Genomic DNA, 10,248 nt, shown 5'->3' on the forward strand with positions numbered 1-10,248 from the left:
ATGGACAAGTTGATGACAACTTGATGCATTAGGTGTTGAATGACTAGTTTAGGTGGCTTGTTTATGTGTACAAGCAATGTTTTAATAGTCCCAATGCTGATTAGTGGGGTTAGTTGACTATTTGGTGATGTATTTGACTATAAATGTATGTTTTTTCTAGTTGAATGAATGAGCTGAATGAGCTATCAGCCATTAGCTCCCTTGCTGCACATTTGTGAGCAAGTAAAAATGCTTCTTGCACCTTGCTTCATGTTCTGTGCTCTTGTTCTCTCTTTTGTTGCTGCCTCTTGCTCCAACACCCAGATAAGGTTGGATTTTCTAATCTCAAAAATGGAAGATTCCATCAATTTGGAAATTTTCCAAAGAGGAGATTTCTATCAATGTAAAGAGCTGTCATTTGTCGATCTCCTAATGAGTTACAAACCAATTCAGAAAGGGTTGAAATCCCCCCAGTAAGGAAACTTCAAGAAAAGATGCCATTGACTCCATTCAATAATTCCACATTGAAACAAGGGAATCCAACTTAAGTTTGGTTGAAATCTCAAACATGTGTTTCGGATGCCTTCAATGTTGCAAAATTCGTGAGATTAGAAAAGTAGGCTTCTAAAACAACTCCTTTGAGCAGATTATGCCCAAATGGAAAAGTACCACTTAATAGATTTTCTAAAACATCAAAGAACTTCAAAGATGATTACTCCCCTATAGACAATAGAATTGGACAGGAAAGCTATATATATATATTTTTTTGAATAAAGGAAAGCTAGATTTTTAAATTGCCCAAGTTGGTCAATTAAATGGCCAGAAAGTTGATTATCTACGTATTCATCGACTTTAAGCAATCTAAACAACATCTAGACAAACTCTGCAGGATTTCTGATATGTCTTGATCAATTTTATTATTCGAAAGATCAAGATGAATAACAAAGCTCTAGTTTCCATTGGCACTTCAAACGTTATCTTGTAAATTGTTATAGTGAAGACCAAGGAGTCGAAGATGGGAATGGATGGATTGAGAAGATTGGAGCTAAGGTCAAGAACTTCAAGAAACGATATATTCCCAAAGTAATCTGGATTTGGGCCTTTCAAATGATTGACACTAAGATCAACAGACACAAGACCATGAAGACTAAATATCAAGTTATCTTCTAGAATACGTTTTATTTGGAGGGGGTATCCTAACATTTATGAGTGCCATGTTTAGTGATATTTATTACACCATAAAGTTTTTCATACCCTGTTAAAGTGGATTTTGGGCTCTAATAGATTTTTGGGGAATTGTTCCATTTTCGATGCCGAATTGTGGGGCATCTTGAATGGTTTGACTTTCCTATGTGATCATGGCTATGACAACATTCTAATTCTACCTTGATCAAGAGAATCTATCAATTGCTGTTACGATTTGAGCACTAGCACGTTTGGCACATCTTCAGATGATAATCATGATGCTGATAGATTGGTTAAACTAACTCACTATAAATTGTATGATTTATGCTTGTAAGAGGCCTCCCTACTAGGGATGTCGATTTAAATTTTGTAACTAGTTTAAGTAGTCTTTCTGTCAAAAAAACAATTCGAAGTAATTATTTGTAAAAAAAAAAAAAAACACTCACAACCTCAATTGACTGTAAAACAAAATAGAAAGGAAGCATGAGTGAAAGAACTACTTGATGACCTTCCTTTATATAGTAAGCATATCAGAGAGACTAAAAATTCAATTTAATCATTTCATTGAATGAAAAAACTGAAAGGAAACAAGGTGATCAGAGAGCCATATGTCAGCAGTTTAGACATAGAGATATTTTACTCAATAGTATTCGCACATAATTTTTCTCATCCAAGGACTTCAATAGGAATACTTCTTATAATGTTATCTTAAATTATTTTACATATAATGCATTTTTCATTTGAATCCGAAAAAAAGGGTTAACATTTCTTTTCAATATATGTTATCCTAAAAAAAAAAAAGAAATCATGAAACTCTTCATTGGTATAGATTATTTTTGGGATAAATTTCAAAACTATATATGAACCATAGTTTAATGTGCAATTGTATACTTGAATTTTGATTTTGTATAATTTTATACATGAAATTTTGATTTGATCCAATTCTTGTAAATTGTTAACACAATTATTGATAACATCATTTTATGTTTTTATATTGCATATATAAATAATTATATTTATCCAATATAAAAATACATTGATTTATTTATTTCTTTAAATGTGTATGGTTAAATCAAAATTAAAGTTTCAAGTATATATTTGAACCACAATTAGAATTTCACGAGTATAATTGCATCAAATTAAAGTTCATGTATATAATTGCACATTAAATCAAAATTTATGGATAAATAAACAAATAACATGTGAAGTCTCCCGAGAATTTAGTGCAATCAATGCTTCTTTTTAGAAATATAAATTTAACTCAGAAAATTTTCATGGAAAGATTGGCGAATGAAATAGAAAAAAATAAATTATATACATCACTAAAATGAACTTCTTACAATAGAGATTCTCGTAATTTTAGCTTCATAATGTGTGGTTTGTGTATCTCATGTTGACGTTTAAGAACCAGTTTTAAAAAAAAATGGAAATTTTTAACAAAATGAATAATTTACTTTTTGATCTATCGTATAAGGATTAATTTACCTATTTTTTAAATAGAGAAACAAAATGTAATTGACTCATAATACAAGAGCCTCTACAATACTTTGACCTAAATACTTACATAGCTAAAATTGAGCAAAATAAGCACATAAAAGCTATGTAAAAAAACTAGATAAGGTGAATTTTAAATAAGGATGGCGACGAAGTAAAATGAGTCGTTTTTTGTTGGCTCATGATCCTTCAACTTGATTTTTAAGTAAATATATTCACTCAAACTCAAACCTTTTTATTTCAACTATAACCCTTAAAATATTTATTTAATCTCATGACCGTTCATATGAAATTTTACATAATGTTTTTTATTACATTAACTTTAACAAAATTAATCCCAATTTTATTTACAAAATTAAAATGTGGCATTATAATCAATATATCTGGACGAGATAGAGATTTGACTCTACAAATTTTAATGCATGAAAAACTCTATCCAACTTGCTCCAAACTCAATTTTTAAAAACAAAAAACCATCTTTGTATGGCCGGGGTGGATGGTATCCCGGCAACTTAATGGACTTTTGAAAACCTCAATTTCAAATATGGGTATGTATTTGATATGAGTATATTAAAATTTTTATAAATTATTTTATATATTTTTGAAGGATTATATGCTCATTCTCATGTCTGAATGTGTTGAACTAATACTTCAAAATAAAAATAAAAAATTGAAATAACTCTAATGAGAGATACTAATTTGATCCATAAAAGCTAACGAAGAAGAGAGAAAACGAAATGCAACATTTACAACTTTTATTTTCCAGACCAAATGCAAAAAGGAGGACGTTTTGAGGTTGTTTCCTGTCTTACTGGGAAGGGTGAGTCCAAGGAAGAAGAGCAACAGCTGAACTCTTCTTTTGTTGAGATCCATTGGCAATAGTTAGAAAATGACAGAAAAAAAAAAAAAGAAGCCTAATCCTATTTACTACTATTTTTGTTACTCCTAATTTGAAGGATCAAGGAGGAAGAAGACCAGATCTATGACTGCCACGTCTACTCAATTATTAAGCTAATCAACTGAAGGAATTTATCAAACACTTCAAACTGTTTTTTAACATTTTTTGTTGAAAAACATTTTGAAGTACGACAAAACATATTCATACATAATCAAAACATACTTCGATCCAAACTTCAGTAAATTATATCAACCTCAAATGCCATTGTTAAAGGGAAATCATGAACTAGTAAAGAATATTAAAGTTCATATAACCCCTTTTAAAATGAGACATTTAATAGATCTGAGATCTGAATCTTATATAATCAATTACATACACACAAACCTTAATTATACATGTATTTTTTCATCAAACTACATACCCATAGTAGCCCCAGACATATGTTAAGATGATGAAAAAGAAATGTAAAGAATATTTTCTTTATTCAATCAATCATATTTACAATTGAATAGAGCTATAGAATATATACAGCTAAGGTGTAACTAATTACATTGCTAATTACACTATACAACTCACTATTGTAACTAACTGTGCACAAATATCTAAATAACTAATTTAGTTATTTTCTACATGCCCCCTCAAGTTGATGGGTGAAAAAATGTCTTTCACTCCCAACTTGTTAACTAGATATTTGTGTTGTGGAATACTCAAACCCTTTGTCAATAAATCTGCCATTTGCTCTCTTGTTGAAATGTGCCTGTTTTGAATGTGCCCCCTCTGTATTTTTTCTCTGATAAAATGACAATCTATCTCTATGTGCTTCGTCCTCTCATGATATACTAGATTACTAGAAATTTGTATTGCTGCTTGACTATCACAATGCAACATCATTGGTTTGGTTACTTCAACACCCAGTTCTGACAATAAGCCTTTAATCCACATAAGCTCAGCAACTGTAACTGCCATGCTCCTATATTCTGCTTCTGCAGAAGATCTCGATATCGTGTTTTGCTTCTTAGATTTCCACGAGATTAATGAATCACCAAGCTTGATACAAAAACCTATGACAGATTTCCTTGTCATGCTGCATGATGCCCAATCTGAGTCACAATAGGCATTTATCTCTGGTCTTCCTGCTGCTGAAAGTAAGATTCCTTGTCCAGGATTCTTCTTAATGTATCTCACAATTCGTATAGCTGCTTCATAATGAGATTTTTTTGGCTTGTGCATAAATTGACTGAGATGTTGAACGGCAAAGGCAATATCTGGCCTAGTATTTGTCAAGTACAAGAGTCTACCTATAAGCCTTTGATATATACTTGCATCTTCCAGTTCAATATCATCTTGCTGCAATTGAAGTGCTTCATCATATTCAGCACTGGTTAACTTTAGATTCTGCTCAAGAGGAGTGTTTGCTGGCTTTGCATTATTCAAACCAATGTCTTCTATGAGTTCTAAGGCATATTTCCTCTGATTCATTATGATTCCTTCTGTCGATCTTGCTATCTCTATCCCAAGGAAATATTTGAGTGTTCCCAGATCCTTCATTTTGAAATTCTGATGTAGAATGGCTTGAAGTTCTTCAATTAGTTCCCTATCATTCCCAGTGATCAAGAGATCATCAACATATATGAGCATTATCACAATTTTGTTACCCACTGTTTTGGTAAACAATGAGTAGTCATGCTTACTTTGATTGTATCCAGTGTTGATGAGAGCCTCACTAAGTTTTAGGTTCCATTGTCTCGATGCCTGTTTCAAGCCATAAAGGGATTTGAGTAATCTACATACTTGATTGCCCCCTGGATTAGCAAATCCCTGTGGTAAAGCCATGTAGACTTCTTCATGAAGGTCACCCTGGAGGAAAGCATTGTAGACACCTAATTGTACAAGAGGCCAATTATATAATGCAACTAGTGCAATAACAACACAGACCGTTACTTGCTTTACAACTAGAGAGAAAGTATCCTGGAAATCAATCCCAGCCCTTTGATTGTACCCTTTGGCAACTAATCTGGCCTTGTAACACTCGATTGAGCCATCAGAATGATACTTAACTTTATACACCCATTTGCAGCAAATGGGGATCTTTCCAGGTGGCAAAGGGACAACAGCCCATGTGCCGTTTGCTTCCAATGCCTCAATTTCCTGTTGCATTGCTACTTGCCAACAATTATGTTTAATTGCCTCGGAATAGGTTTGAGGTTCAGGTGTACGAGTGATGGATGAGGAAAAACATTGAGTATGTGAAGGTAAATGAGAATAGGAGATAAAATTAGAGATGGCATACTGACCTTGTGCTGCAGTGGAGGAAGTTGATGATGAGGATTTTGTGGAACAAATGTAGTCGTCCATCCAACCAGGTTGTTTGTGAGTTCGGGTGCTTTGGCGTAAGGGTTGGGGAGGTTGCGGTGGTGGTGGTGGTGGTGTTAATTGTGTGGTAGGAGAAGTGTATGATATGAGTGGTGATGATTGTGGGGATAGTGAGGATGGTGGTTGTATAGGAGTGAGATGAGATGAGATGTTGAAGGTGTATGTGAAGATGTAATGGTAAAAGGAAGAAAATTGGAATCATCAAGTGGTCCAAAAACATTTACATCCAGAGGAAACATTGGTTGATCCTTAGGAGGAGTTTTGAAGGGAAAAACATGTTCATGGAAAACAACATCTCGACTGATAAAAAATTTCTGAGAAATAGGATTAAACAAAAGATAACCCTTTTGTACTAAAGAATACCCCATGAAAATAGATGGTATTGCCTTTGGAGAGAATTTATCATGAAAAGGGGTGATAGTAGCAAAACAAAGGCAACCAAAAACTTTTAAATGTGACAAGGAAGGTGGTTTATCATATAACATTTCATATGGTGACTTCCAATGAAGAACAGAAGAGGGTAATCTATTGATTAAATAACAAGCAGTTAACACACATTCACCCCAAAATTTGACTGGAACATTTGAATGAAATTTGAGTGCCCTTGCTACATCTAAAAGATGTCTATGTTTACGTTCTGCCACACCATTCTGTTGTGGTGTGTGAACACAAGATGATTGATGAATGATGCCAAGAGAATGAAAAAAAGGTGTACCCTCCTTGGTAAAGAATTCACTCCCATTATCACTCCTAATGATCTTGACTACCCCAGAAAATTGAGTTTTAACAAGACTAATGAAATCCTTTAAGACAAGAAAGGCATCACTCTTAAGTTTTAGTAGAAAAATCCAAGTCATCCTAGTCTTATCATCAACAATAGTCAAAAAATATCTATGCCCAGAATGAGTAGAAAAATGATATGCTCCCCAAAGATCAATGTGAATAAGGGAGAATGCAGTTTTTGATCCTGATTCACTTAGTGGAAAAGGTAAGCGAGATTGCTTAGCTAAAGGACAAACAGTACAATAAGTAAGATCATGTTGAGAATGAAAAATAGAATGTAGAGAAGAAATTTTATTCAACTTGGATAAAGATGTATGACCAAGTCTAGCATGCCAGAAAGAGGAATCAACATGCTTAGACGATGACAAAGAAGTAACACTAGATTCTGAAACCAAAGAAGTGGTTACATTGGTATTGACTAGATTTGAAATTGTGTGAGGTAAAAGTATGTAGAGGCCATCCTTCTCCTTACCAATCCCCATCATCCTTCCACTGCAAAGGTCCTGCAAAACACAGAAGGAAGGATAAAAGGAAACAAAACAATTGAGATCCTTAGTGAGCTTTGAGATAGAGATAAGGTTGAAGTTAAAAGAGGGAATATATAGTACATCAGTCAAATGATGAGTTGGGGTGAGGGAACGAGTACCAATGTGAGTGATAGTAGCAGATTTTCCAGTAGGCAATTTAACATAAGTATTAGCGGAACAAGCAACAGGTGAATTCAAAGAATTGAAAACAAATGTCATGTGATTTGAAGCCCCAGTGTCAAGAATCTAGGAAAATGGATCACTAACAGGGGAGGTACCTGCCATATGAGCCACAGGTTGAGAGGATGAAGCAGAATCCTTGCTGAGAAGAGAAAGAATCTGTTGATACTACTCAGGAGTAAAAGTAGGAGCCAGAGGAGCTGAATGAGTAGCTATATCTGCAGTATCATCACTGTCAGTAGCAGTAACAACATGATTGGCTGCTGGTGATTTCTTTTTAGTGAACATGAAATCAGGGGGAAAACCAGTAAGCCTATAACAATTCTCAATCTTGTAACCCGAAAGTTTGCAATGCTCACAGATGCCATTATAACGCTTCTTGGAGGAGGAAGAAGTAGGTTTGAAGGAAAGCAGAACAGTGGAATCAGAAAAGGTAGGAGAGGCAAGCTCGCGTTGATCTTCATCACGAATCACCATAGAATAAGCATTGTTGACAGAGGGAAGAGGTTGTATCAATAAGATCTGACTTCGAACATTTGCATAAGTTTCATTCAAACCCATAAGAAATTGAAAAAGACGCTGCTGAGAATGTTGAGCAGTCTTTTTTGCAAGGTCACAATCACAAGTAGATGAAGGCATAATAATATCATACTCATCCCAGAGAAGGCAGAGCTTTGTGAAATAAGTAGCAACAGATGAAGTACCTTGTGTGTGAGTGGAAATAGATCGATAAAGATAATAAACACGAGAGCCATCAACCTTATCATACCTTTCGTGTAAGTCCTTCCAAACCAAAGCTGCACTAAAGGCAAAAACGATTCCAGCAGAGAGTTCCTTGGAAACAGTATTGATGATCCAAGAGAGAACAAGAGCATTGCAACGATCCCATTGCGATTGCAGATCTGGAGAAAGAGAGTCGCGTTTGCAAGATCCATCTATAAATCCGAGTTTGTTCTTCGCAAGAAGAGCAATACACATAGAACGGCTCCAAACACAATAGTTATCTGTGCCGGTGAGTTGATGGGAGACGAGAATGATCCCGGGAGTATCGGAAGGATGAAGATAGAGAGGATTGCTGAAATCAATGGTGATGGTGGAATCTGATATCATGTTAAGATGATGAAAAAGAAATGTAAAGAATATTTTCTTTATTCAATCAATCATATTTACAATTGAATAGAGCTATAGAATATATATAGCTAAGGTGTAACTAATTACATTGCTAATCACACTATACAACTCACTACTGTAACTAACTGTGCACAAATATCTAAATAACTAATTTAGTTATTTTCTACAACATATACAACTTTCGACCAACATGGTCCTACTTTCAATAGTGATGAAAAACAAGGGAATCACTATACCACAAAACCCATTACAAAGCCAAGAACTATGCTAACATAAAGCCAATTCGCTTTACTTCCTTCACTGCTACTTCCATTATTTGCAACATCAGTTGGAATACCTTTTGTGCTTCAGGTTTTAATGAGAGGTGGTCTGCGAAGATGATTGCCCATGCAAGACAAGTTTTCAAAGCTTTGAAGTTGAGTGCTTGTTGGGATTTGTCCTGTCAAGTTATTGTAGGACACATTGAAGTGATTTAAGAAATTCAAATTGGAGAAACTTGGAAGGATTTCACCATTCAATCGATTCATTGACAGATCAAGAGATTCCATCTAACACCATTTTGCCAATGTTGTTTGGTATATTTCCTACGAAATTCCCTGATAGATTTAATATTTTTTTCTTTAATTACACACGCCCGCTGAAACATGATCCCACATGTCCATGTTCGCAAGGCGCTGTATCAAGTCCATAAATCAAGAATTCACAACAAATTATCTTCAAAAGTGAGGCCGCTAAGGTTAATCCTCACGTATAAATCCGAAAGAAAACTTATGTCAAAACTCTCCGCATATGATATATCCACGGGAGATAATTACAAGTTTATTTTACTTGATGATAACATGCGCACATTTGGGGCGAATGGTTGGAATTAAGCTCAGGGTCAAAATTGGTTATATAATGGAACTACATGACTTGGTGTGGGTCTAATGCTATAAGAATTTTGTATTATATTGATCGATAAAATATCCCAATGCACTCATAAAATTAAGTACCACACTTAAACAAATTATGTGCTATATCTCTGTCAATACATAATCTATACAAGTTTCTAAATTATATAGAATATTTCAAGGCTTGCTAACATAAAGAAGATTTATCAAAATTCTTATTAAACAACAATAAGATAAGCTGAACACAATAGGATAATAATAAACAAGATAAACATGGACTCTTGACAGTTAAAAATGACATGTTCCAATTCAATCCAATATCCACGATCGAAAAAATTAGATAAAGATGATCAATTGTGATCTGATCTTCCAATTATGTTCCCAAGTGATATGATTTTCTTTGATGGGCTAGATATATACAATCCACATAAACAATATAGACCATAATTTTGGTTCAATAAATTGCCAAAATTATCACACTTATTCCGAGACTTAATCAATCCTTTATACTTTTCATATTTTTCAATACTATAACTTGTGTTTCGATGAAGAATTTTCAATTTTTTGATATTTTTAAAATGCTAGAATTTTAGAATTCATAAATTCAAAATGTTGGGATTTAAACATTGCTTTGTTTGAAAAAATAAATAATTTAGAAAAAAATTAGGTTAATAGAATTTTAAAAATTAAAAAATAATTATAAAAGAAGATTAATTATATTAAAATAAATAATATAAAAATATTCAATATAGACATCATTAGACAATGTGTATTAAATCAAATAAAAAATTTGGAGGAATTTTGAAAA

This window comes from Gossypium hirsutum, chromosome D11 (assembly GCF_007990345.1).
Source record: "Gossypium hirsutum isolate 1008001.06 chromosome D11, Gossypium_hirsutum_v2.1, whole genome shotgun sequence".
Lineage (NCBI taxonomy): Eukaryota > Viridiplantae > Streptophyta > Magnoliopsida > Malvales > Malvaceae > Gossypium > Gossypium hirsutum.